We start from the raw sequence: 23,569 nt of genomic DNA on the forward strand, positions 1-23,569 counted from the left end.
TGTAAAAAATCCACTCTCTCGCGTTATAGAACGGCGTGCCCCGGACGCATTTCGTGGAGACGGACGCCAGCAATGATGAGAGCAAAAGGTGCCTACAAATCCTGTCGTTGCACCACGCACTGTTCTACGACAATTCACCAAGCAGACGCTCACGCCTTGTTGTGCTGTTTCCTTTGCGGGCAATGAGTGCACCTGCCTTCGACACAGGAAACATTACACGTTTGGCAGCTGTGGGATTGGAACCCACGCCTCCGAAGAGAATGGTGCCTGAAACCAGCGCCTTAGACCGCTCGGCCACGCTACCTACACAACACGCGCGTCACAAGAGCTGCGTCCTACCCCACGAGAACACACCGCAACGGCACAAAAATGAGACGTAAAAAGTGGCAACGGTGGGATTCGAACCCACGCCTCCGAAGAGACCGGTGCCTAAAACCAGCGCCTTAGACCGCTCGGCCACGTTACCGTTGGAGCAGCAGCCGCAAAACGTTTCCTTTGTACTACAAAGATCACTTCGAAATGGAAGTATCTTGGCAATCGCCGTGCCATGTATTTCCACTGCTCTCCCACTGGAAGCGTCTCTTTAGGCCATCCACAGCAAGAAAAAGCCGTGCCCGCCGTATGGTAGCGACGCCACTTGTCTGTAGCTGTCGCAGTTAAGGAGACAGCGTCAAGAGACGTTTTCGTGCCGTGACCAGGTTTCGAACCTGGGCTTTCCGTAACCACTAAAGTATCGTAGCTGTAACTGTCAGGCGGAGCTAGAATGCTCCATGTATCAAACATATGTGAGCTCAAGGAGGTTACACTTGAAGAAAAAGCGGCAGCTTAACGCGATCACAGCAAAGCCCCCGGCAGCTACGGGATTCGAAACCGCGCCTACAGAGAGTCTGGTGCCTTAAACCAGCGCCTTAAAGCGCTCGGCCACGCTACATGCGCTGCTTGGAGCGCCAGTGTTCCTAGCATTTGTACAAACAGTGCACGCCACAGCTTCCTGTTCTGCTGGGACTGGCTGCTCATCCATCGCACTTCAAACAACTGCCCTTTTCGACTACAGAGAGCAGCGGACGTCTGCGCTCTGGGAGGCGACATTACGTGTTGGGGATGAAGTGGTAGGGCAAACTGCGGCCTGCGGAACACGAGTGAAAAAATCAAGAGAGTACTGTCATTTCGAGTACTCGCCATTGCAACGGCAGCAAGGCAAAACTTTCAAAATTGCCGTGACCAGGATTCGAACCTGGGTTATTGCGGCCACAACGCAATGTCCTAACCACTAGACGATCACGGCCACGGACGCGCCCGCGAAAGCAGCTGCCTGTAATGCAAGTGGCGATACACAGCAGAGCCTAGGCCAAGGTGTACGCCACAGCAGTGTGAGACACGGTCTCCATCACATGTATATGAGCAAATGAACGTGCCTGCGCTGTCAGGACACTAACTACAGTGGTTAGCTGCATTCACCTCCGTGGCAATGTCTTGCAGTCCCCCAAGCCTCTTGACTACAGGTATGTGGCTGGATAACAAGTGGATAGACGCTTCATCTCTCTCGCCGTCAGGTGTTGCCGTGAATCATACTTAACGTAGCTTTCTGCACGCGTCAGCGTAGCGTCAGTCGAGCAAAGTCGAGACAAGTCGCATAAGAGGAGCAACAAAAACGCGCGATTCCGGTACCGGGAATCGAACCCGGGCCTCCTGGGTGAGAGCCAGGTATCCTAGCCACTAGACCACACCGGATAACGACGGCAGTGCTCTTTCCAGCGAACGCAGCAGCCACCCACAGTTAACTGACGACAACTGTAAAAAATCCACTCTCTCGCGTTATAGAACGGCGTGCCCCGGACGCATTTCGTGGAGACGGACGCCAGCAATGATGAGAGCAAAAGGTGCCTACAAATCCTGTCGTTGCACCACGCACTGTTCTACGACAATTCACCAAGCAGACGCTCACGCCTTGTTGTGCTGTTTCCTTTGCGGGCAATGAGTGCACCTGCCTTCGACACAGGAAACATTACACGTTTGGCAGCTGTGGGATTGGAACCCACGCCTCCGAAGAGAATGGTGCCTGAAACCAGCGCCTTAGACCGCTCGGCCACGCTACCTACACAACACGCGCGTCACAAGAGCTGCGTCCTACCCCACGAGAACACACCGCAACGGCACAAAAATGAGACGTAAAAAGTGGCAACGGTGGGATTCGAACCCACGCCTCCGAAGAGACCGGTGCCTAAAACCAGCGCCTTAGACCGCTCGGCCACGTTACCGTTGGAGCAGCAGCCGCAAAACGTTTCCTTTGTACTACAAAGATCACTTCGAAATGGAAGTATCTTGGCAATCGCCGTGCCATGTATTTCCACTGCTCTCCCACTGGAAGCGTCTCTTTAGGCCATCCACAGCAAGAAAAAGCCGTGCCCGCCGTATGGTAGCGACGCCACTTGTCTGTAGCTGTCGCAGTTAAGGAGACAGCGTCAAGAGACGTTTTCGTGCCGTGACCAGGTTTCGAACCTGGGCTTTCCGTAACCACTAAAGTATCGTAGCTGTAACTGTCAGGCGGAGCTAGAATGCTCCATGTATCAAACATATGTGAGCTCAAGGAGGTTACACTTGAAGAAAAAGCGGCAGCTTAACGCGATCACAGCAAAGCCCCCGGCAGCTACGGGATTCGAAACCGCGCCTACTGAGAGTCTGGTGCCTTAAACCAGCGCCTTAAAGCGCTCGGCCACGCTACATGCGCTGCTTGGAGCGCCAGTGTTCCTAGCATTTGTACAAACAGTGCACGCCACAGCTTCCTGTTCTGCTGGGACTGGCTGCTCATCCATCGCACTTCAAACAACTGCCCTTTTCGACTACAGAGAGCAGCGGACGTCTGCGCTCTGGGAGGCGACATTACGTGTTGGGGATGAAGTGGTAGGGCAAACTGCGGCCTGCGGAACACGAGTGAAAAAATCAAGAGAGTACTGTCATTTCGAGTACTCGCCATTGCAACGGCAGCAAGGCAAAACTTTCAAAATTGCCGTGACCAGGATTCGAACCTGGGTTATTGCGGCCACAACGCAATGTCCTAACCACTAGACGATCACGGCCACGGACGCGCCCGCGAAAGCAGCTGCCTGTAATGCAAGTGGCGATACACAGCAGAGCCTAGGCCAAGGTGTACGCCACAGCAGTGTGAGACACGGTCTCCATCACATGTATATGAGCAAATGAACGTGCCTGCGCTGTCAGGACACTAACTACAGTGGTTAGCTGCATTCACCTCCGTGGCAATGTCTTGCAGTCCCCCAAGCCTCTTGACTACAGGTATGTGGCTGGATAACAAGTGGATAGACGCTTCATCTCTCTCGCCGTCAGGTGTTGCCGTGAATCATACTTAACGTAGCTTTCTGCACGCGTCAGCGTAGCGTCAGTCGAGCAAAGTCGAGACAAGTCGCATAAGAGGAGCAACAAAAACGCGCGATTCCGGTACCGGGAATCGAACCCGGGCCTCCTGGGTGAGAGCCAGGTATCCTAGCCACTAGACCACACCGGATAACGACGGCAGTGCTCTTTCCAGCGAACGCAGCAGCCACCCACAGTTAACTGACGACAACTGTAAAAAATCCACTCTCTCGCGTTATAGAACGGCGTGCCCCGGACGCATTTCGTGGAGACGGACGCCAGCAATGATGAGAGCAAAAGGTGCCTACAAATCCTGTCGTTGCACCACGCACTGTTCTACGACAATTCACCAAGCAGACGCTCACGCCTTGTTGTGCTGTTTCCTTTGCGGGCAATGAGTGCACCTGCCTTCGACACAGGAAACATTACACGTTTGGCAGCTGTGGGATTGGAACCCACGCCTCCGAAGAGAATGGTGCCTGAAACCAGCGCCTTAGACCGCTCGGCCACGCTACCTACACAACACGCGCGTCACAAGAGCTGCGTCCTACCCCACGAGAACACACCGCAACGGCACAAAAATGAGACGTAAAAAGTGGCAACGGTGGGATTCGAACCCACGCCTCCGAAGAGACTGGTGCCTAAAACCAGCGCCTTAGACCGCTCGGCCACGTTACCGTTGGAGCAGCAGCCGCAAAACGTTTCCTTTGTACTACAAAGATCACTTCGAAATGGAAGTATCTTGGCAATCGCCGTGCCATGTATTTCCACTGCTCTCCCACTGGAAGCGTCTCTTTAGGCCATCCACAGCAAGAAAAAGCCGTGCCCGCCGTATGGTAGCGACGCCACTTGTCTGTAGCTGTCGCAGTTAAGGAGACAGCGTCAAGAGACGTTTTCGTGCCGTGACCAGGTTTCGAACCTGGGCTTTCCGTAACCACTAAAGTATCGTAGCTGTAACTGTCAGGCGGAGCTAGAATGCTCCATGTATCAAACATATGTGAGCTCAAGGAGGTTACACTTGAAGAAAAAGCGGCAGCTTAACGCGATCACAGCAAAGCCCCCGGCAGCTACGGGATTCGAAACCGCGCCTACAGAGAGTCTGGTGCCTTAAACCAGCGCCTTAAAGCGCTCGGCCACGCTACATGCGCTGCTTGGAGCGCCAGTGTTCCTAGCATTTGTACAAACAGTGCACGCCACAGCTTCCTGTTCTGCTGGGACTGGCTGCTCATCCATCGCACTTCAAACAACTGCCCTTTTCGACTACAGAGAGCAGCGGACGTCTGCGCTCTGGGAGGCGACATTACGTGTTGGGGATGAAGTGGTAGGGCAAACTGCGGCCTGCGGAACACGAGTGAAAAAATCAAGAGAGTACTGTCATTTCGAGTACTCGCCATTGCAACGGCAGCAAGGCAAAACTTTCAAAATTGCCGTGACCAGGATTCGAACCTGGGTTATTGCGGCCACAACGCAATGTCCTAACCACTAGACGATCACGGCCACGGACGCGCCCGCGAAAGCAGCTGCCTGTAATGCAAGTGGCGATACACAGCAGAGCCTAGGCCAAGGTGTACGCCACAGCAGTGTGAGACACGGTCTCCATCACATGTATATGAGCAAATGAACGTGCCTGCGCTGTCAGGACACTAACTACAGTGGTTAGCTGCATTCACCTCCGTGGCAATGTCTTGCAGTCCCCCAAGCCTCTTGACTACAGGTATGTGGCTGGATAACAAGTGGATAGACGCTTCATCTCTCTCGCCGTCAGGTGTTGCCGTGAATCATACTTAACGTAGCTTTCTGCACGCGTCAGCGTAGCGTCAGTCGAGCAAAGTCGAGACAAGTCGCATAAGAGGAGCAACAAAAACGCGCGATTCCGGTACCGGGAATCGAACCCGGGCCTCCTGGGTGAGAGCCAGGTATCCTAGCCACTAGACCACACCGGATAACGACGGCAGTGCTCTTTCCAGCGAACGCAGCAGCCACCCACAGTTAACTGACGACAACTGTAAAAAATCCACTCTCTCGCGTTATAGAACGGCGTGCCCCGGACGCATTTCGTGGAGACGGACGCCAGCAATGATGAGAGCAAAAGGTGCCTACAAATCCTGTCGTTGCACCACGCACTGTTCTACGACAATTCACCAAGCAGACGCTCACGCCTTGTTGTGCTGTTTCCTTTGCGGGCAATGAGTGCACCTGCCTTCGACACAGGAAACATTACACGTTTGGCAGCTGTGGGATTGGAACCCACGCCTCCGAAGAGAATGGTGCCTGAAACCAGCGCCTTAGACCGCTCGGCCACGCTACCTACACAACACGCGCGTCACAAGAGCTGCGTCCTACCCCACGAGAACACACCGCAACGGCACAAAAATGAGACGTAAAAAGTGGCAACGGTGGGATTCGAACCCACGCCTCCGAAGAGACTGGTGCCTAAAACCAGCGCCTTAGACCGCTCGGCCACGTTACCGTTGGAGCAGCAGCCGCAAAACGTTTCCTTTGTACTACAAAGATCACTTCGAAATGGAAGTATCTTGGCAATCGCCGTGCCATGTATTTCCACTGCTCTCCCACTGGAAGCGTCTCTTTAGGCCATCCACAGCAAGAAAAAGCCGTGCCCGCCGTATGGTAGCGACGCCACTTGTCTGTAGCTGTCGCAGTTAAGGAGACAGCGTCAAGAGACGTTTTCGTGCCGTGACCAGGTTTCGAACCTGGGCTTTCCGTAACCACTAAAGTATCGTAGCTGTAACTGTCAGGCGGAGCTAGAATGCTCCATGTATCAAACATATGTGAGCTCAAGGAGGTTACACTTGAAGAAAAAGCGGCAGCTTAACGCGATCACAGCAAAGCCCCCGGCAGCTACGGGATTCGAAACCGCGCCTACAGAGAGTCTGGTGCCTTAAACCAGCGCCTTAAAGCGCTCGGCCACGCTACATGCGCTGCTTGGAGCGCCAGTGTTCCTAGCATTTGTACAAACAGTGCACGCCACAGCTTCCTGTTCTGCTGGGACTGGCTGCTCATCCATCGCACTTCAAACAACTGCCCTTTTCGACTACAGAGAGCAGCGGACGTCTGCGCTCTGGGAGGCGACATTACGTGTTGGGGATGAAGTGGTAGGGCAAACTGCGGCCTGCGGAACACGAGTGAAAAAATCAAGAGAGTACTGTCATTTCGAGTACTCGCCATTGCAACGGCAGCAAGGCAAAACTTTCAAAATTGCCGTGACCAGGATTCGAACCTGGGTTATTGCGGCCACAACGCAATGTCCTAACCACTAGACGATCACGGCCACGGACGCGCCCGCGAAAGCAGCTGCCTGTAATGCAAGTGGCGATACACAGCAGAGCCTAGGCCAAGGTGTACGCCACAGCAGTGTGAGACACGGTCTCCATCACATGTATATGAGCAAATGAACGTGCCTGCGCTGTCAGGACACTAACTACAGTGGTTAGCTGCATTCACCTCCGTGGCAATGTCTTGCAGTCCCCCAAGCCTCTTGACTACAGGTATGTGGCTGGATAACAAGTGGATAGACGCTTCATCTCTCTCGCCGTCAGGTGTTGCCGTGAATCATACTTAACGTAGCTTTCTGCACGCGTCAGCGTAGCGTCAGTCGAGCAAAGTCGAGACAAGTCGCATAAGAGGAGCAACAAAAACGCGCGATTCCGGTACCGGGAATCGAACCCGGGCCTCCTGGGTGAGAGCCAGGTATCCTAGCCACTAGACCACACCGGATAACGACGGCAGTGCTCTTTCCAGCGAACGCAGCAGCCACCCACAGTTAACTGACGACAACTGTAAAAAATCCACTCTCTCGCGTTATAGAACGGCGTGCCCCGGACGCATTTCGTGGAGACGGACGCCAGCAATGATGAGAGCAAAAGGTGCCTACAAATCCTGTCGTTGCACCACGCACTGTTCTACGACAATTCACCAAGCAGACGCTCACGCCTTGTTGTGCTGTTTCCTTTGCGGGCAATGAGTGCACCTGCCTTCGACACAGGAAACATTACACGTTTGGCAGCTGTGGGATTGGAACCCACGCCTCCGAAGAGAATGGTGCCTGAAACCAGCGCCTTAGACCGCTCGGCCACGCTACCTACACAACACGCGCGTCACAAGAGCTGCGTCCTACCCCACGAGAACACACCGCAACGGCACAAAAATGAGACGTAAAAAGTGGCAACGGTGGGATTCGAACCCACGCCTCCGAAGAGACTGGTGCCTAAAACCAGCGCCTTAGACCGCTCGGCCACGTTACCGTTGGAGCAGCAGCCGCAAAACGTTTCCTTTGTACTACAAAGATCACTTCGAAATGGAAGTATCTTGGCAATCGCCGTGCCATGTATTTCCACTGCTCTCCCACTGGAAGCGTCTCTTTAGGCCATCCACAGCAAGAAAAAGCCGTGCCCGCCGTATGGTAGCGACGCCACTTGTCTGTAGCTGTCGCAGTTAAGGAGACAGCGTCAAGAGACGTTTTCGTGCCGTGACCAGGTTTCGAACCTGGGCTTTCCGTAACCACTAAAGTATCGTAGCTGTAACTGTCAGGCGGAGCTAGAATGCTCCATGTATCAAACATATGTGAGCTCAAGGAGGTTACACTTGAAGAAAAAGCGGCAGCTTAACGCGATCACAGCAAAGCCCCCGGCAGCTACGGGATTCGAAACCGCGCCTACAGAGAGTCTGGTGCCTTAAACCAGCGCCTTAAAGCGCTCGGCCACGCTACATGCGCTGCTTGGAGCGCCAGTGTTCCTAGCATTTGTACAAACAGTGCACGCCACAGCTTCCTGTTCTGCTGGGACTGGCTGCTCATCCATCGCACTTCAAACAACTGCCCTTTTCGACTACAGAGAGCAGCGGACGTCTGCGCTCTGGGAGGCGACATTACGTGTTGGGGATGAAGTGGTAGGGCAAACTGCGGCCTGCGGAACACGAGTGAAAAAATCAAGAGAGTACTGTCATTTCGAGTACTCGCCATTGCAACGGCGGCAAGGCAAAACTTTCAAAATTGCCGTGACCAGGATTCGAACCTGGGTTATTGCGGCCACAACGCAATGTCCTAACCACTAGACGATCACGGCCACGGACGCGCCCGCGAAAGCAGCTGCCTGTAATGCAAGTGGCGATACACAGCAGAGCCTAGGCCAAGGTGTACGCCACAGCAGTGTGAGACACGGTCTCCATCACATGTATATGAGCAAATGAACGTGCCTGCGCTGTCAGGACACTAACTACAGTGGTTAGCTGCATTCACCTCCGTGGCAATGTCTTGCAGTCCCCCAAGCCTCTTGACTACAGGTATGTGGCTGGATAACAAGTGGATAGACGCTTCATCTCTCTCGCCGTCAGGTGTTGCCGTGAATCATACTTAACGTAGCTTTCTGCACGCGTCAGCGTAGCGTCAGTCGAGCAAAGTCGAGACAAGTCGCATAAGAGGAGCAACAAAAACGCGCGATTCCGGTACCGGGAATCGAACCCGGGCCTCCTGGGTGAGAGCCAGGTATCCTAGCCACTAGACCACACCGGATAACGACGGCAGTGCTCTTTCCAGCGAACGCAGCAGCCACCCACAGTTAACTGACGACAACTGTAAAAAATCCACTCTCTCGCGTTATAGAACGGCGTGCCCCGGACGCATTTCGTGGAGACGGACGCCAGCAATGATGAGAGCAAAAGGTGCCTACAAATCCTGTCGTTGCACCACGCACTGTTCTACGACAATTCACCAAGCAGACGCTCACGCCTTGTTGTGCTGTTTCCTTTGCGGGCAATGAGTGCACCTGCCTTCGACACAGGAAACATTACACGTTTGGCAGCTGTGGGATTGGAACCCACGCCTCCGAAGAGAATGGTGCCTGAAACCAGCGCCTTAGACCGCTCGGCCACGCTACCTACACAACACGCGCGTCACAAGAGCTGCGTCCTACCCCACGAGAACACACCGCAACGGCACAAAAATGAGACGTAAAAAGTGGCAACGGTGGGATTCGAACCCACGCCTCCGAAGAGACTGGTGCCTAAAACCAGCGCCTTAGACCGCTCGGCCACGTTACCGTTGGAGCAGCAGCCGCAAAACGTTTCCTTTGTACTACAAAGATCACTTCGAAATGGAAGTATCTTGGCAATCGCCGTGCCATGTATTTCCACTGCTCTCCCACTGGAAGCGTCTCTTTAGGCCATCCACAGCAAGAAAAAGCCGTGCCCGCCGTATGGTAGCGACGCCACTTGTCTGTAGCTGTCGCAGTTAAGGAGACAGCGTCAAGAGACGTTTTCGTGCCGTGACCAGGTTTCGAACCTGGGCTTTCCGTAACCACTAAAGTATCGTAGCTGTAACTGTCAGGCGGAGCTAGAATGCTCCATGTATCAAACATATGTGAGCTCAAGGAGGTTACACTTGAAGAAAAAGCGGCAGCTTAACGCGATCACAGCAAAGCCCCCGGCAGCTACGGGATTCGAAACCGCGCCTACAGAGAGTCTGGTGCCTTAAACCAGCGCCTTAAAGCGCTCGGCCACGCTACATGCGCTGCTTGGAGCGCCAGTGTTCCTAGCATTTGTACAAACAGTGCACGCCACAGCTTCCTGTTCTGCTGGGACTGGCTGCTCATCCATCGCACTTCAAACAACTGCCCTTTTCGACTACAGAGAGCAGCGGACGTCTGCGCTCTGGGAGGCGACATTACGTGTTGGGGATGAAGTGGTAGGGCAAACTGCGGCCTGCGGAACACGAGTGAAAAAATCAAGAGAGTACTGTCATTTCGAGTACTCGCCATTGCAACGGCAGCAAGGCAAAACTTTCAAAATTGCCGTGACCAGGATTCGAACCTGGGTTATTGCGGCCACAACGCAATGTCCTAACCACTAGACGATCACGGCCACGGACGCGCCCGCGAAAGCAGCTGCCTGTAATGCAAGTGGCGATACACAGCAGAGCCTAGGCCAAGGTGTACGCCACAGCAGTGTGAGACACGGTCTCCATCACATGTATATGAGCAAATGAACGTGCCTGCGCTGTCAGGACACTAACTACAGTGGTTAGCTGCATTCACCTCCGTGGCAATGTCTTGCAGTCCCCCAAGCCTCTTGACTACAGGTATGTGGCTGGATAACAAGTGGATAGACGCTTCATCTCTCTCGCCGTCAGGTGTTGCCGTGAATCATACTTAACGTAGCTTTCTGCACGCGTCAGCGTAGCGTCAGTCGAGCAAAGTCGAGACAAGTCGCATAAGAGGAGCAACAAAAACGCGCGATTCCGGTACCGGGAATCGAACCCGGGCCTCCTGGGTGAGAGCCAGGTATCCTAGCCACTAGACCACACCGGATAACGACGGCAGTGCTCTTTCCAGCGAACGCAGCAGCCACCCACAGTTAACTGACGACAACTGTAAAAAATCCACTCTCTCGCGTTATAGAACGGCGTGCCCCGGACGCATTTCGTGGAGACGGACGCCAGCAATGATGAGAGCAAAAGGTGCCTACAAATCCTGTCGTTGCACCACGCACTGTTCTACGACAATTCACCAAGCAGACGCTCACGCCTTGTTGTGCTGTTTCCTTTGCGGGCAATGAGTGCACCTGCCTTCGACACAGGAAACATTACACGTTTGGCAGCTGTGGGATTGGAACCCACGCCTCCGAAGAGAATGGTGCCTGAAACCAGCGCCTTAGACCGCTCGGCCACGCTACCTACACAACACGCGCGTCACAAGAGCTGCGTCCTACCCCACGAGAACACACCGCAACGGCACAAAAATGAGACGTAAAAAGTGGCAACGGTGGGATTCGAACCCACGCCTCCGAAGAGACTGGTGCCTAAAACCAGCGCCTTAGACCGCTCGGCCACGTTACCGTTGGAGCAGCAGCCGCAAAACGTTTCCTTTGTACTACAAAGATCACTTCGAAATGGAAGTATCTTGGCAATCGCCGTGCCATGTATTTCCACTGCTCTCCCACTGGAAGCGTCTCTTTAGGCCATCCACAGCAAGAAAAAGCCGTGCCCGCCGTATGGTAGCGACGCCACTTGTCTGTAGCTGTCGCAGTTAAGGAGACAGCGTCAAGAGACGTTTTCGTGCCGTGACCAGGTTTCGAACCTGGGCTTTCCGTAACCACTAAAGTATCGTAGCTGTAACTGTCAGGCGGAGCTAGAATGCTCCATGTATCAAACATATGTGAGCTCAAGGAGGTTACACTTGAAGAAAAAGCGGCAGCTTAACGCGATCACAGCAAAGCCCCCGGCAGCTACGGGATTCGAAACCGCGCCTACAGAGAGTCTGGTGCCTTAAACCAGCGCCTTAAAGCGCTCGGCCACGCTACATGCGCTGCTTGGAGCGCCAGTGTTCCTAGCATTTGTACAAACAGTGCACGCCACAGCTTCCTGTTCTGCTGGGACTGGCTGCTCATCCATCGCACTTCAAACAACTGCCCTTTTCGACTACAGAGAGCAGCGGACGTCTGCGCTCTGGGAGGCGACATTACGTGTTGGGGATGAAGTGGTAGGGCAAACTGCGGCCTGCGGAACACGAGTGAAAAAATCAAGAGAGTACTGTCATTTCGAGTACTCGCCATTGCAACGGCAGCAAGGCAAAACTTTCAAAATTGCCGTGACCAGGATTCGAACCTGGGTTATTGCGGCCACAACGCAATGTCCTAACCACTAGACGATCACGGCCACGGACGCGCCCGCGAAAGCAGCTGCCTGTAATGCAAGTGGCGATACACAGCAGAGCCTAGGCCAAGGTGTACGCCACAGCAGTGTGAGACACGGTCTCCATCACATGTATATGAGCAAATGAACGTGCCTGCGCTGTCAGGACACTAACTACAGTGGTTAGCTGCATTCACCTCCGTGGCAATGTCTTGCAGTCCCCCAAGCCTCTTGACTACAGGTATGTGGCTGGATAACAAGTGGATAGACGCTTCATCTCTCTCGCCGTCAGGTGTTGCCGTGAATCATACTTAACGTAGCTTTCTGCACGCGTCAGCGTAGCGTCAGTCGAGCAAAGTCGAGACAAGTCGCATAAGAGGAGCAACAAAAACGCGCGATTCCGGTACCGGGAATCGAACCCGGGCCTCCTGGGTGAGAGCCAGGTATCCTAGCCACTAGACCACACCGGATAACGACGGCAGTGCTCTTTCCAGCGAACGCAGCAGCCACCCACAGTTAACTGACGACAACTGTAAAAAATCCACTCTCTCGCGTTATAGAACGGCGTGCCCCGGACGCATTTCGTGGAGACGGACGCCAGCAATGATGAGAGCAAAAGGTGCCTACAAATCCTGTCGTTGCACCACGCACTGTTCTACGACAATTCACCAAGCAGACGCTCACGCCTTGTTGTGCTGTTTCCTTTGCGGGCAATGAGTGCACCTGCCTTCGACACAGGAAACATTACACGTTTGGCAGCTGTGGGATTGGAACCCACGCCTCCGAAGAGAATGGTGCCTGAAACCAGCGCCTTAGACCGCTCGGCCACGCTACCTACACAACACGCGCGTCACAAGAGCTGCGTCCTACCCCACGAGAACACACCGCAACGGCACAAAAATGAGACGTAAAAAGTGGCAACGGTGGGATTCGAACCCACGCCTCCGAAGAGACTGGTGCCTAAAACCAGCGCCTTAGACCGCTCGGCCACGTTACCGTTGGAGCAGCAGCCGCAAAACGTTTCCTTTGTACTACAAAGATCACTTCGAAATGGAAGTATCTTGGCAATCGCCGTGCCATGTATTTCCACTGCTCTCCCACTGGAAGCGTCTCTTTAGGCCATCCACAGCAAGAAAAAGCCGTGCCCGCCGTATGGTAGCGACGCCACTTGTCTGTAGCTGTCGCAGTTAAGGAGACAGCGTCAAGAGACGTTTTCGTGCCGTGACCAGGTTTCGAACCTGGGCTTTCCGTAACCACTAAAGTATCGTAGCTGTAACTGTCAGGCGGAGCTAGAATGCTCCATGTATCAAACATATGTGAGCTCAAGGAGGTTACACTTGAAGAAAAAGCGGCAGCTTAACGCGATCACAGCAAAGCCCCCGGCAGCTACGGGATTCGAAACCGCGCCTACAGAGAGTCTGGTGCCTTAAACCAGCGCCTTAAAGCGCTCGGCCACGCTACATGCGCTGCTTGGAGCGCCAGTGTTCCTAGCATTTGTACAAACAGTGCACGCCACAGCTTCCTGTTCTGCTGGGACTGGCTGCTCATCCATCGCACTTCAAACAACTGCCCTTTTCGACTACAGAGAGCAGCGGACGTCTGCGCTCTGGGAGGCGACATTACGTGTTGGGGATGAAGTGGTAGGGCAAACTGCGGCCTGCGGAACACGAGTGAAAAAATCAAGAGAGTACTGTCATTTCGAGTACTCGCCATTGCAACGGCAGCAAGGCAAAACTTTCAAAATTGCCGTGACCAGGATTCGAACCTGGGTTATTGCGGCCACAACGCAATGTCCTAACCACTAGACGATCACGGCCACGGACGCGCCCGCGAAAGCAGCTGCCTGTAATGCAAGTGGCGATACACAGCAGAGCCTAGGCCAAGGTGTACGCCACAGCAGTGTGAGACACGGTCTCCATCACATGTATATGAGCAAATGAACGTGCCTGCGCTGTCAGGACACTAACTACAGTGGTTAGCTGCATTCACCTCCGTGGCAATGTCTTGCAGTCCCCCAAGCCTCTTGACTACAGGTATGTGGCTGGATAACAAGTGGATAGACGCTTCATCTCTCTCGCCGTCAGGTGTTGCCGTGAATCATACTTAACGTAGCTTTCTGCACGCGTCAGCGTAGCGTCAGTCGAGCAAAGTCGAGACAAGTCGCATAAGAGGAGCAACAAAAACGCGCGATTCCGGTACCGGGAATCGAACCCGGGCCTCCTGGGTGAGAGCCAGGTATCCTAGCCACTAGACCACACCGGATAACGACGGCAGTGCTCTTTCAGCGAACGCAGCAGCCACCCACAGTTAACTGACGACAACTGTAAAAAATCCACTCTCTCGCGTTATAGAACGGCGTGCCCCGGACGCATTTCGTGGAGACGGACGCCAGCAATGATGAGAGCAAAAGGTGCCTACAAATCCTGTCGTTGCACCACGCACTGTTCTACGACAATTCACCAAGCAGACGCTCACGCCTTGTTGTGCTGTTTCCTTTGCGGGCAATGAGTGCACCTGCCTTCGACACAGGAAAACATTACACGTTTGGCAGCTGTGGGATTGGAACCCACGCCTCCGAAGAGAATGGTGCCTGAAACCAGCGCCTTAGACCGCTCGGCCACGCTACCTACACAACACGCGCGTCACAAGAGCTGCGTCCTACCCCACGAGAACACACCGCAACGGCACAAAAATGAGACGTAAAAAGTGGCAACGGTGGGATTCGAACCCACGCCTCCGAAGAGACTGGTGCCTAAAACCAGCGCCTTAGACCGCTCGGCCACGTTACCGTTGGAGCAGCAGCCGCAAAACGTTTCCTTTGTACTACAAAGATCACTTCGAAATGGAAGTATCTTGGCAATCGCCGTGCCATGTATTTCCACTGCTCTCCCACTGGAAGCGTCTCTTTAGGCCATCCACAGCAAGAAAAAGCCGTGCCCGCCGTATGGTAGCGACGCCACTTGTCTGTAGCTGTCGCAGTTAAGGAGACAGCGTCAAGAGACGTTTTCGTGCCGTGACCAGGTTTCGAACCTGGGCTTTCCGTAACCACTAAAGTATCGTAGCTGTAACTGTCAGGCGGAGCTAGAATGCTCCATGTATCAAACATATGTGAGCTCAAGGAGGTTACACTTGAAGAAAAAGCGGCAGCTTAACGCGATCACAGCAAAGCCCCCGGCAGCTACGGGATTCGAAACCGCGCCTACAGAGAGTCTGGTGCCTTAAAACCAGCGCCTTAAAGCGCTCGGCCACGCTACATGCGCTGCTTGGAGCGCCAGTGTTCCTAGCATTTGTACAAACAGTGCACGCCACAGCTTCCTGTTCTGCTGGGACTGGCTGCTCATCCATCGCACTTCAAACAACTGCCCTTTTCGACTACAGAGAGCAGCGGACGTCTGCGCTCTGGGAGGCGACATTACGTGTTGGGGATGAAGTGGTAGGGCAAACTGCGGCCTGCGGAACACGAGTGAAAAAATCAAGAGAGTACTGTCATTTCGAGTACTCGCCATTGCAACGGCAGCAAGGCAAAACTTTCAAAATTGCCGTGACCAGGATTCGAACCTGGGTTATTGCGGCCACAACGCAATGTCCTAACCACTAGACGATCACGGCCACGGACGCGCCCGCGAAAGCAGCTGCCTGTAATGCAAGTGGCGATACACAGCAGAGCCTAGGCCAAGGTGTACGCCACAGCAGTGTGAGACACGGTCTCCATCACATGTATATGAGCAAATGAACGTGCCTGCGCTGTCAGGACACTAACTACAGTGGTTAGCTGCATTCACCTCCGTGCAATGTCTTGCAGTCCCCCAAGCCTCTTGACTACAGGTATGTGGCTGGATAACAAGTGGATAGACGCTTCATCTCTCTCGCCGTCAGGTGTTGCCGTGAATCATACTTAACGTAGCTTTCTGCACGCGTCAGCGTAGCGTCAGTCGAGCAAAGTCGAGACAAGTCGCATAAGAGGAGCAACAAAAACGCGCGATTCCGGTACCGGGAATCGAACCCGGGCCTCCTGGGTGAGAGCCAGGTATCTAGCACTAGACCACACCGGATAACGACGGCAGTGCTCTTTCCAGCGAACGCAGCAGCCACCCACAGTTAACTGACGACAACTGTAAAAAATCCACTCTCTCGCGTTATAGAACGGCGTGCCCCGGACGCATTTCGTGGAGACGGACGCCAGCAATGATGAGAGCAAAAGGTGCCTACAAATCCTGTCGTTGCACCACGCACTGTTCTACGACAATTCACCAAGCAGACGCTCACGCCTTGTTGTGCTGTTTCCTTTGCGGGCAATGAGTGCACCTGCCTTCGACACAGGAAACATTACACGTTTGGCAGCTGTGGGATTGGAACCCACGCCTCCGAAGAGAATGGTGCCTGAAACCAGCGCCTTAGACCGCTCGGCCACGCTACCTACACAACACGCGCGTCACAAGAGCTGCGTCCTACCCCACGAGAACACACCGCAACGGCACAAAAATGAGACGTAAAAAGTGGCAACGGTGGGATTCGAACCCACGCCTCCGAAGAGACCGGTGCCTAAAACCAGCGCCTTAGACCGCTCGGCCACGTTACCGTTGGAGCAGCAGCCGCAAAACGTTTCCTTTGTACTACAAAGATCACTTCGAAATGGAAGTATCTTGGCAATCGCCGTGCCATGTATTTCCACTGCTCTCCCACTGGAAGCGTCTCTTTAGGCCATCCACAGCAAGAAAAAGCCGTGCCCGCCGTATGGTAGCGACGCCACTTGTCTGTAGCTGTCGCAGTTAAGGAGACAGCGTCAAGAGACGTTTTCGTGCCGTGACCAGGTTTCGAACCTGGGCTTTCGTAACCACTAAAGTATCGTAGCTGTAACTGTCAGGCGGAGCTAGAATGCTCCATGTATCAAACATATGTGAGCTCAAGGAGGTTACACTTGAAGAAAAAGCGGCAGCTTAACGCGATCACAGCAAAGCCCCCGGCAGCTACGGGATTCGAAACCGCGCCTACAGAGAGTCTGGTGCCTTAAACCAGCGCCTTAAAGCGCTCGGCCACGCTACATGCGCTGCTTGGAGCGCCAGTGTTCCTAGCATTTGTACAAACAGTGCACGCCACAGCTTCCTGTTCTGCTGGGACTGGCTGCTCATCCATCGCACTTCAAACAACTGCCCTTTTCGACTACAGAGAGCAGCGGACGTCTGCGCTCTGGGAGGCGACATTACGTGTTGGGGATGAAGTGGTAGGGCAAACTGCGGCCTGCGGAACACGAGTGAAAAAATCAAGAGAGTACTGTCATTTCGAGTACTCGCCATTGCAACGGCAGCAAGGCAAAACTTTCAAAATTGCCGTGACCAGGATTCGAACCTGGGTTATTGCGGCCACAACGCAATGTCCTAACCACTAGACGATCACGGCCACGGACGCGCCCGCGAAAGCAGCTGCCTGTAATGCAAGTGGCGATACACCAGCAGAGCCTAGGCCAAGGTGTACGCCACAGCAGTGTGAGACACGGTCTCCATCACATGTATATGAGCAAATGAACGTGCCTGCGCTGTCAGGACACTAACTACAGTGGTTAGCTGCATTCACCTCCGTGGCAATGTCTTGCAGTCCCCCAAGCCTCTTGACTACAGGTATGTGGCTGGATAACAAGTGGATAGACGCTTCATCTCTCTCGCCGTCAGGTGTTGCCGTGAATCATACTTAACGTAGCTTTCTGCACGCGTCAGCGTAGCGTCAGTCGAGCAAAGTCGAGACAAGTCGCATAAGAGGAGCAACAAAAACGCGCGATTCCGGTACCGGGAATCGAACCCGGGCCTCCTGGGTGAGAGCCAGGTATCCTAGCCACTAGACCACACCGGATAACGACGGCAGTGCTCTTTCCAGCGAACGCAGCAGCCACCCACAGTTAACTGACGACAACTGTAAAAAATCCACTCTCTCGCGTTATAGAACGGCGTGCCCCGGACGCATTTCGTGGAGACGGACGCCAGCAATGATGAGAGCAAAAGGTGCCTACAAATCCTGTCGTTGCACCACGCACTGTTCTACGACAATTCACCAAGCAGACGCTCACGCCTTGTTGTGCTGTTTCCTTTGCGGCAATGAGTGCACCTGCCTTCGACACAGGAAACATTACACGTTTGGCAGCTGTGGGATTGGAACCCACGCCTCCGAAGAGAATGGTGCCTGAAACCAGCGCCTTAGACCGCTCGGCCACGCTACCTACACAACACGCGCGTCACAAGAGCTGCGTCCTACCCACGAGAACACACCGCAACGGCACAAAAATGAGACGTAAAAAGTGGCAACGGTGGGATTCGAACCCACGCCTCCGAAGAGACCGGTGCCTAAAACCAGCGCCTTAGACCGCTCGGCCACGTTACCGTTGGAGCAGCAGCCGCAAAACGTTTCCTTTGTACTACAAGATCACTTCGAAATGGAAGTATCTTGGCAATCGCCGTGCCATGTATTTCCACTGCTCTCCCACTGGAAGCGTCTCTTTAGGCCATCCACAGCAAGAAAAAGCCGTGCCCGCCGTATGGTAGCGACGCCACTTGTCTGTAGCTGTCGCAGTTAAGGAGACAGCGTCAAGAGACGTTTTCGTGCCGTGACCAGGTTTTCGAACCTGGGCTTTCCGTAACCACTAAAGTATCGTAGCTGTAAACTGTCAGGCGGAGCTAGAATGCTCCATGTATCAAACATATGTGAGCTCAAGGAGGTTACACTTGAAGAAAAAGCGGCAGCTTAACGCGATCACAGCAAAGCCCCCGGCAGCTACGGGATTCGAAACCGCGCTACAGAGAGTCTGGTGCCTTAAACCAGCGCCTTAAAGCGCTCGGCCACGCTACATGCGCTGCTTGGAGCGCCAGTGTTCCTAGCATTTGTACAAACAGTGCACGCCACAGCTTCCTGTTCTGCTGGGACTGGCTGCTCATCCATCGCACTTCAAACAACTGCCCTTTTCGACTACAGAGAGCAGCGGACGTCTGCGCTCTGGGAGGCGACATTACGTGTTGGGGATGAAGTGGTAGTAGGGCAAACTGCGGCCTGCGGAACACGAGTGAAAAAATCAAGAGAGTACTGTCATTTCGAGTACTCGCCATTGCAACGGCAGCAAGGCAAAACTTTCAAAATTGCCGTGACCAGGATTCGAACCTGGGTTATTGCGGCCACAACGCAATGTCCTAACCACTAGACGATCACGGCCACGGACGCGCCCGCGAAAGCAGCTGCCTGTAATGCAAGTGGCGATACACAGCAGAGCCTAGGCCAAGGTGTACGCCACAGCAGTGTGAGACACGGTCTCCATCACATGTATATGAGCAAATGAACGTGCCTGCGCTGTCAGGACACTAACTACAGTGGTTAGCTGCATTCACCTCCGTGGCAATGTCTTGCAGTCCCCCAAGCCTCTTGACTACAGGTATGTGGCTGGATAACAAGTGGATAGACGCTTCATCTCTCTCGCCGTCAGGTGTTGCCGTGAATCATACTTAACGTAGCTTTCTGCACGCGTCAGCGTAGCGTCAGTCGAGCAAAGTCGAGACAAGTCGCATAAGAGGAGCAACAAAAACGCGCGATTCCGGTACCGGGAATCGAACCCGGGCCTCCTGGGTGAGAGCCAGGTATCCTAGCCACTAGACCACACCGGATAACGACGGCAGTGCTCTTTCCAGCGAACGCAGCAGCCACCCACAGTTAACTGACGACAACTGTAAAAAATCCACTCTCTCGCGTTATAGAACGGCGTGCCCCGGACGCATTTCGTGGAGACGGACGCCAGCAATGATGAGAGCAAAAGGTGCCTACAAATCCTGTCGTTGCACCACGCACTGTTCTACGACAATTCACCAAGCAGACGCTCACGCCTTGTTGTGCTGTTTCCTTTGCGGGCAATGAGTGCACCTGCCTTCGACACAGGAAACATTACACGTTTGGCAGCTGTGGGATTGGAACCCACGCCTCCGAAGAGAATGGTGCCTGAAACCAGCGCCTTAGACCGCTCGGCCACGCTACCTACACAACACGCGCGTCACAAGAGCTGCGTCCTACCCCACGAGAACACACCGCAACGGCACAAAAATGAGACGTAAAAAGTGGCAACGGTGGGATTCGAACCCACGCCTCCGAAGAGACCGGTGCCTAAAACCAGCGCCTTAGACCGCTCGGCCACGTTACCGTTGGAGCAGCAGCCGCAAAACGTTTCCTTTGTACTACAAAGATCACTTCGAAATGGAAGTATCTTGGCAATCGCCGTGCCATGTATTTCCACTGCTCTCCCACTGGAAGCGTCTCTTTAGGCCATCCACAGCAAGAAAAAGCCGTGCCCGCCGTATGGTAGCGACGCCACTTGTCTGTAGCTGTCGCAGTTAAGGAGACAGCGTCAAGAGACGTTTTCGTGCCGTGACCAGGTTTCGAACCTGGGCTTTCCGTAACCACTAAAGTATCGTAGCTGTAACTGTCAGGCGGAGCTAGAATGCTCCATGTATCAAACATATGTGAGCTCAAGGAGGTTACACTTGAAGAAAAAGCGGCAGCTTAACGCGATCACAGCAAAGCCCCCGGCAGCTACGGGATTCGAAACCGCGCCTACAGAGAGTCTGGTGCCTTAAACCAGCGCCTTAAAGCGCTCGGCCACGCTACATGCGCTGCTTGGAGCGCCAGTGTTCCTAGCATTTGTACAAACAGTGCACGCCACAGCTTCCTGTTCTGCTGGGACTGGCTGCTCATCCATCGCACTTCAAACAACTGCCCTTTTCGACTACAGAGAGCAGCGGACGTCTGCGCTCTGGGAGGCGACATTACGTGTTGGGGATGAAGTGGTAGGGCAAACTGCGGCCTGCGGAACACGAGTGAAAAAATCAAGAGAGTACTGTCATTTCGAGTACTCGCCATTGCAACGGCAGCAAGGCAAAACTTTCAAAATTGCCGTGACCAGGATTCGAACCTGGGTTATTGCGGCCACAACGCAATGTCCTAACCACTAGACGATCACGGCCACGGACGCGCCCGCGAAAGCAGCTGCCTGTAATGCAAGTGGCGATACACAGCAGAGCCTAGGCCAAGGTGTACGCCACAGCAGTGTGAGACACGGTCTCCATCACATGTATATGAGCAAATGAACGTGCCTGCGCTGTCAGGACACTAACTACAGTGGTTAGCTGCATTCACCTCCGTGGCAATGTCTTGCAGTCCCCCAAGCCTCTTGACTACAGGTATGTGGCTGGATAACAAGTGGATAGACGCTTCATCTCTCTCGCCGTCAGGTGTTGCCGTGAATCATACTTAACGTAGCTTTCTGCACGCGTCAGCGTAGCGTCAGTCGAGCAAAGTCGAGACAAGTCGCATAAGAGGAGCAACAAAAACGCGCGATTCCGGTACCGGGAATCGAACCCGGGCCTCCTGGGTGAGAGCCAGGTATCCTAGCCACTAGACCACACCGGATAACGACGGCAGTGCTCTTTCCAGCGAACGCAGCAGCCACCCACAGTTAACTGACGACAACTGTAAAAAATCCACTCTCTCGCGTTATAGAACGGCGTGCCCCGGACGCATTTCGTGGAGACGGACGCCAGCAATGATGAGAGCAAAAGGTGCCTACAAATCCTGTCGTTGCACCACGCACTGTTCTACGACAATTCACCAAGCAGACGCTCACGCCTTGTTGTGCTGTTTCCTTTGCGGGCAATGAGTGCACCTGCCTTCGACACAGGAAACATTACACGTTTGGCAGCTGTGGGATTGGAACCCACGCCTCCGAAGAGAATGGTGCCTGAAACCAGCGCCTTAGACCGCTCGGCCACGCTACCTACACAACACGCGCGTCACAAGAGCTGCGTCCTACCCCACGAGAACACACCGCAACGGCACAAAAATGAGACGTAAAAAGTGGCAACGGTGGGATTCGAACCCACGCCTCCGAAGAGACTGGTGCCTAAAACCAGCGCCTTAGACCGCTCGGCCACGTTACCGTTGGAGCAGCAGCCGCAAAACGTTTCCTTTGTACTACAAAGATCACTTCGAAATGGAAGTATCTTGGCAATCGCCGTGCCATGTATTTCCACTGCTCTCCCACTGGAAGCGTCTCTTTAGGCCATCCACAGCAAGAAAAAGCCGTGCCCGCCGTATGGTAGCGACGCCACTTGTCTGTAGCTGTCGCAGTTAAGGAGACAGCGTCAAGAGACGTTTTCGTGCCGTGACCAGGTTTCGAACCTGGGCTTTCCGTAACCACTAAAGTATCGTAGCTGTAACTGTCAGGCGGAGCTAGAATGCTCCATGTATCAAACATATGTGAGCTCAAGGAGGTTACACTTGAAGAAAAAGCGGCAGCTTAACGCGATCACAGCAAAGCCCCCGGCAGCTACGGGATTCGAAACCGCGCCTACAGAGAGTCTGGTGCCTTAAACCAGCGCCTTAAAGCGCTCGGCCACGCTACATGCGCTGCTTGGAGCGCCAGTGTTCCTAGCATTTGTACAAACAGTGCACGCCACAGCTTCCTGTTCTGCTGGGACTGGCTGCTCATCCATCGCACTTCAAACAACTGCCCTTTTCGACTACAGAGAGCAGCGGACGTCTGCGCTCTGGGAGGCGACATTACGTGTTGGGGATGAAGTGGTAGGGCAAACTGCGGCCTGCGGAACACGAGTGAAAAAATCAAGAGAGTACTGTCATTTCGAGTACTCGCCATTGCAACGGCAGCAAGGCAAAACTTTCAAAATTGCCGTGACCAGGATTCGAACCTGGGTTATTGCGGCCACAACGCAATGTCCTAACCACTAGACGATCACGGCCACGGACGCGCCCGCGAAAGCAGCTGCCTGTAATGCAAGTGGCGATACACAGCAGAGCCTAGGCCAAGGTGTACGCCACAGCAGTGTGAGACACGGTCTCCATCACATGTATATGAGCAAATGAACGTGCCTGCGCTGTCAGGACACTAACTACAGTGGTTAGCTGCATTCACCTCCGTGGCAATGTCTTGCAGTCCCCCAAGCCTCTTGACTACAGGTATGTGGCTGGATAACAAGTGGATAGACGCTTCATCTCTCTCGCCGTCAGGTGTTGCCGTGAATCATACTTAACGTAGCTTTCTGCACGCGTCAGCGTAGCGTCAGTCGAGCAAAGTCGAGACAAGTCGCATAAGAGGAGCAACAAAAACGCGCGATTCCGGTACCGGGAATCGAACCCGGGCCTCCTGGGTGAGAGCCAGGTATCCTAGCCACTAGACCACACCGGATAACGACGGCAGTGCTCTTTCCAGCGAACGCAGCAGCCACCCACAGTTAACTGACGACAACTGTAAAAAATCCACTCTCTCGCGTTATAGAACGGCGTGCCCCGGACGCATTTCGTGGAGACGGACGCCAGCAATGATGAGAGCAAAAGGTGCCTACAAATCCTGTCGTTGCACCACGCACTGTTCTACGACAATTCACCAAGCAGACGCTCACGCCTTGTTGTGCTGTTTCCTTTGCGGGCAATGAGTGCACCTGCCTTCGACACAGGAAACATTACACGTTTGGCAGCTGTGGGATTGGAACCCACGCCTCCGAAGAGAATGGTGCCTGAAAC

General features: G+C 54.0%; 39 non-coding genes across 39 annotated transcripts; all 39 read right to left on the reverse strand.

Moving 5' to 3' along the window:
• Window positions 1-384: 384 nt before the first annotated feature.
• Window positions 385-466, reverse strand: Trnal-uag (transfer RNA leucine (anticodon UAG)). Its single transcript has one exon. It is a non-coding gene; the product is annotated as a tRNA-Leu (tRNA).
• A 747-nt stretch (window positions 467-1,213) lies between these two features.
• On the reverse strand, window positions 1,214-1,285 carry Trnah-gug (transfer RNA histidin (anticodon GUG)). The gene has a single exon. It is a non-coding gene; the product is annotated as a tRNA-His (tRNA).
• A 374-nt stretch (window positions 1,286-1,659) lies between these two features.
• On the reverse strand, window positions 1,660-1,731 carry Trnae-cuc (transfer RNA glutamic acid (anticodon CUC)). Its single transcript has one exon. It is a non-coding gene; the product is annotated as a tRNA-Glu (tRNA).
• A 445-nt stretch (window positions 1,732-2,176) lies between these two features.
• Window positions 2,177-2,258, reverse strand: Trnal-uag (transfer RNA leucine (anticodon UAG)). The gene has a single exon. It is a non-coding gene; the product is annotated as a tRNA-Leu (tRNA).
• Window positions 2,259-3,005: 747 nt separating this feature from the next.
• Trnah-gug (transfer RNA histidin (anticodon GUG)) lies at window positions 3,006-3,077 on the reverse strand. Its single transcript has one exon. It is a non-coding gene; the product is annotated as a tRNA-His (tRNA).
• A 374-nt stretch (window positions 3,078-3,451) lies between these two features.
• On the reverse strand, window positions 3,452-3,523 carry Trnae-cuc (transfer RNA glutamic acid (anticodon CUC)). Its single transcript has one exon. It is a non-coding gene; the product is annotated as a tRNA-Glu (tRNA).
• A 445-nt stretch (window positions 3,524-3,968) lies between these two features.
• On the reverse strand, window positions 3,969-4,050 carry Trnal-uag (transfer RNA leucine (anticodon UAG)). Its single transcript has one exon. It is a non-coding gene; the product is annotated as a tRNA-Leu (tRNA).
• Window positions 4,051-4,797: 747 nt separating this feature from the next.
• Trnah-gug (transfer RNA histidin (anticodon GUG)) lies at window positions 4,798-4,869 on the reverse strand. The gene has a single exon. It is a non-coding gene; the product is annotated as a tRNA-His (tRNA).
• A 374-nt stretch (window positions 4,870-5,243) lies between these two features.
• On the reverse strand, window positions 5,244-5,315 carry Trnae-cuc (transfer RNA glutamic acid (anticodon CUC)). Its single transcript has one exon. It is a non-coding gene; the product is annotated as a tRNA-Glu (tRNA).
• A 445-nt stretch (window positions 5,316-5,760) lies between these two features.
• On the reverse strand, window positions 5,761-5,842 carry Trnal-uag (transfer RNA leucine (anticodon UAG)). Its single transcript has one exon. It is a non-coding gene; the product is annotated as a tRNA-Leu (tRNA).
• Window positions 5,843-6,589: 747 nt separating this feature from the next.
• On the reverse strand, window positions 6,590-6,661 carry Trnah-gug (transfer RNA histidin (anticodon GUG)). Its single transcript has one exon. It is a non-coding gene; the product is annotated as a tRNA-His (tRNA).
• Window positions 6,662-7,035: 374 nt separating this feature from the next.
• Trnae-cuc (transfer RNA glutamic acid (anticodon CUC)) lies at window positions 7,036-7,107 on the reverse strand. Its single transcript has one exon. It is a non-coding gene; the product is annotated as a tRNA-Glu (tRNA).
• Window positions 7,108-7,552: 445 nt separating this feature from the next.
• On the reverse strand, window positions 7,553-7,634 carry Trnal-uag (transfer RNA leucine (anticodon UAG)). The gene has a single exon. It is a non-coding gene; the product is annotated as a tRNA-Leu (tRNA).
• A 747-nt stretch (window positions 7,635-8,381) lies between these two features.
• Window positions 8,382-8,453, reverse strand: Trnah-gug (transfer RNA histidin (anticodon GUG)). The gene has a single exon. It is a non-coding gene; the product is annotated as a tRNA-His (tRNA).
• Window positions 8,454-8,827: 374 nt separating this feature from the next.
• Window positions 8,828-8,899, reverse strand: Trnae-cuc (transfer RNA glutamic acid (anticodon CUC)). Its single transcript has one exon. It is a non-coding gene; the product is annotated as a tRNA-Glu (tRNA).
• A 445-nt stretch (window positions 8,900-9,344) lies between these two features.
• Trnal-uag (transfer RNA leucine (anticodon UAG)) lies at window positions 9,345-9,426 on the reverse strand. Its single transcript has one exon. It is a non-coding gene; the product is annotated as a tRNA-Leu (tRNA).
• A 747-nt stretch (window positions 9,427-10,173) lies between these two features.
• Trnah-gug (transfer RNA histidin (anticodon GUG)) lies at window positions 10,174-10,245 on the reverse strand. Its single transcript has one exon. It is a non-coding gene; the product is annotated as a tRNA-His (tRNA).
• A 374-nt stretch (window positions 10,246-10,619) lies between these two features.
• Trnae-cuc (transfer RNA glutamic acid (anticodon CUC)) lies at window positions 10,620-10,691 on the reverse strand. The gene has a single exon. It is a non-coding gene; the product is annotated as a tRNA-Glu (tRNA).
• A 445-nt stretch (window positions 10,692-11,136) lies between these two features.
• On the reverse strand, window positions 11,137-11,218 carry Trnal-uag (transfer RNA leucine (anticodon UAG)). Its single transcript has one exon. It is a non-coding gene; the product is annotated as a tRNA-Leu (tRNA).
• A 747-nt stretch (window positions 11,219-11,965) lies between these two features.
• Trnah-gug (transfer RNA histidin (anticodon GUG)) lies at window positions 11,966-12,037 on the reverse strand. Its single transcript has one exon. It is a non-coding gene; the product is annotated as a tRNA-His (tRNA).
• A 374-nt stretch (window positions 12,038-12,411) lies between these two features.
• Trnae-cuc (transfer RNA glutamic acid (anticodon CUC)) lies at window positions 12,412-12,483 on the reverse strand. Its single transcript has one exon. It is a non-coding gene; the product is annotated as a tRNA-Glu (tRNA).
• A 445-nt stretch (window positions 12,484-12,928) lies between these two features.
• Window positions 12,929-13,010, reverse strand: Trnal-uag (transfer RNA leucine (anticodon UAG)). The gene has a single exon. It is a non-coding gene; the product is annotated as a tRNA-Leu (tRNA).
• Window positions 13,011-13,757: 747 nt separating this feature from the next.
• Trnah-gug (transfer RNA histidin (anticodon GUG)) lies at window positions 13,758-13,829 on the reverse strand. Its single transcript has one exon. It is a non-coding gene; the product is annotated as a tRNA-His (tRNA).
• Window positions 13,830-14,203: 374 nt separating this feature from the next.
• Window positions 14,204-14,275, reverse strand: Trnae-cuc (transfer RNA glutamic acid (anticodon CUC)). Its single transcript has one exon. It is a non-coding gene; the product is annotated as a tRNA-Glu (tRNA).
• Window positions 14,276-14,720: 445 nt separating this feature from the next.
• Trnal-uag (transfer RNA leucine (anticodon UAG)) lies at window positions 14,721-14,802 on the reverse strand. The gene has a single exon. It is a non-coding gene; the product is annotated as a tRNA-Leu (tRNA).
• Window positions 14,803-15,550: 748 nt separating this feature from the next.
• Window positions 15,551-15,622, reverse strand: Trnah-gug (transfer RNA histidin (anticodon GUG)). Its single transcript has one exon. It is a non-coding gene; the product is annotated as a tRNA-His (tRNA).
• A 373-nt stretch (window positions 15,623-15,995) lies between these two features.
• Window positions 15,996-16,065, reverse strand: Trnae-cuc (transfer RNA glutamic acid (anticodon CUC)). The gene has a single exon. It is a non-coding gene; the product is annotated as a tRNA-Glu (tRNA).
• A 445-nt stretch (window positions 16,066-16,510) lies between these two features.
• On the reverse strand, window positions 16,511-16,592 carry Trnal-uag (transfer RNA leucine (anticodon UAG)). Its single transcript has one exon. It is a non-coding gene; the product is annotated as a tRNA-Leu (tRNA).
• Window positions 16,593-17,338: 746 nt separating this feature from the next.
• Trnah-gug (transfer RNA histidin (anticodon GUG)) lies at window positions 17,339-17,410 on the reverse strand. The gene has a single exon. It is a non-coding gene; the product is annotated as a tRNA-His (tRNA).
• Window positions 17,411-17,785: 375 nt separating this feature from the next.
• On the reverse strand, window positions 17,786-17,857 carry Trnae-cuc (transfer RNA glutamic acid (anticodon CUC)). Its single transcript has one exon. It is a non-coding gene; the product is annotated as a tRNA-Glu (tRNA).
• A 443-nt stretch (window positions 17,858-18,300) lies between these two features.
• Trnal-uag (transfer RNA leucine (anticodon UAG)) lies at window positions 18,301-18,382 on the reverse strand. Its single transcript has one exon. It is a non-coding gene; the product is annotated as a tRNA-Leu (tRNA).
• A 750-nt stretch (window positions 18,383-19,132) lies between these two features.
• On the reverse strand, window positions 19,133-19,204 carry Trnah-gug (transfer RNA histidin (anticodon GUG)). The gene has a single exon. It is a non-coding gene; the product is annotated as a tRNA-His (tRNA).
• A 374-nt stretch (window positions 19,205-19,578) lies between these two features.
• Trnae-cuc (transfer RNA glutamic acid (anticodon CUC)) lies at window positions 19,579-19,650 on the reverse strand. Its single transcript has one exon. It is a non-coding gene; the product is annotated as a tRNA-Glu (tRNA).
• Window positions 19,651-20,095: 445 nt separating this feature from the next.
• Window positions 20,096-20,177, reverse strand: Trnal-uag (transfer RNA leucine (anticodon UAG)). Its single transcript has one exon. It is a non-coding gene; the product is annotated as a tRNA-Leu (tRNA).
• Window positions 20,178-20,924: 747 nt separating this feature from the next.
• Trnah-gug (transfer RNA histidin (anticodon GUG)) lies at window positions 20,925-20,996 on the reverse strand. Its single transcript has one exon. It is a non-coding gene; the product is annotated as a tRNA-His (tRNA).
• A 374-nt stretch (window positions 20,997-21,370) lies between these two features.
• On the reverse strand, window positions 21,371-21,442 carry Trnae-cuc (transfer RNA glutamic acid (anticodon CUC)). The gene has a single exon. It is a non-coding gene; the product is annotated as a tRNA-Glu (tRNA).
• Window positions 21,443-21,887: 445 nt separating this feature from the next.
• Trnal-uag (transfer RNA leucine (anticodon UAG)) lies at window positions 21,888-21,969 on the reverse strand. The gene has a single exon. It is a non-coding gene; the product is annotated as a tRNA-Leu (tRNA).
• Window positions 21,970-22,716: 747 nt separating this feature from the next.
• Window positions 22,717-22,788, reverse strand: Trnah-gug (transfer RNA histidin (anticodon GUG)). The gene has a single exon. It is a non-coding gene; the product is annotated as a tRNA-His (tRNA).
• Window positions 22,789-23,162: 374 nt separating this feature from the next.
• Window positions 23,163-23,234, reverse strand: Trnae-cuc (transfer RNA glutamic acid (anticodon CUC)). The gene has a single exon. It is a non-coding gene; the product is annotated as a tRNA-Glu (tRNA).
• Between the last annotated feature and the right edge of the window lie 335 nt (window positions 23,235-23,569).

This window comes from Schistocerca serialis, unplaced genomic scaffold (genome assembly GCF_023864345.2).
Source record: "Schistocerca serialis cubense isolate TAMUIC-IGC-003099 unplaced genomic scaffold, iqSchSeri2.2 HiC_scaffold_1124, whole genome shotgun sequence".
NCBI classification, from domain to species: domain Eukaryota; kingdom Metazoa; phylum Arthropoda; class Insecta; order Orthoptera; family Acrididae; genus Schistocerca; species Schistocerca serialis.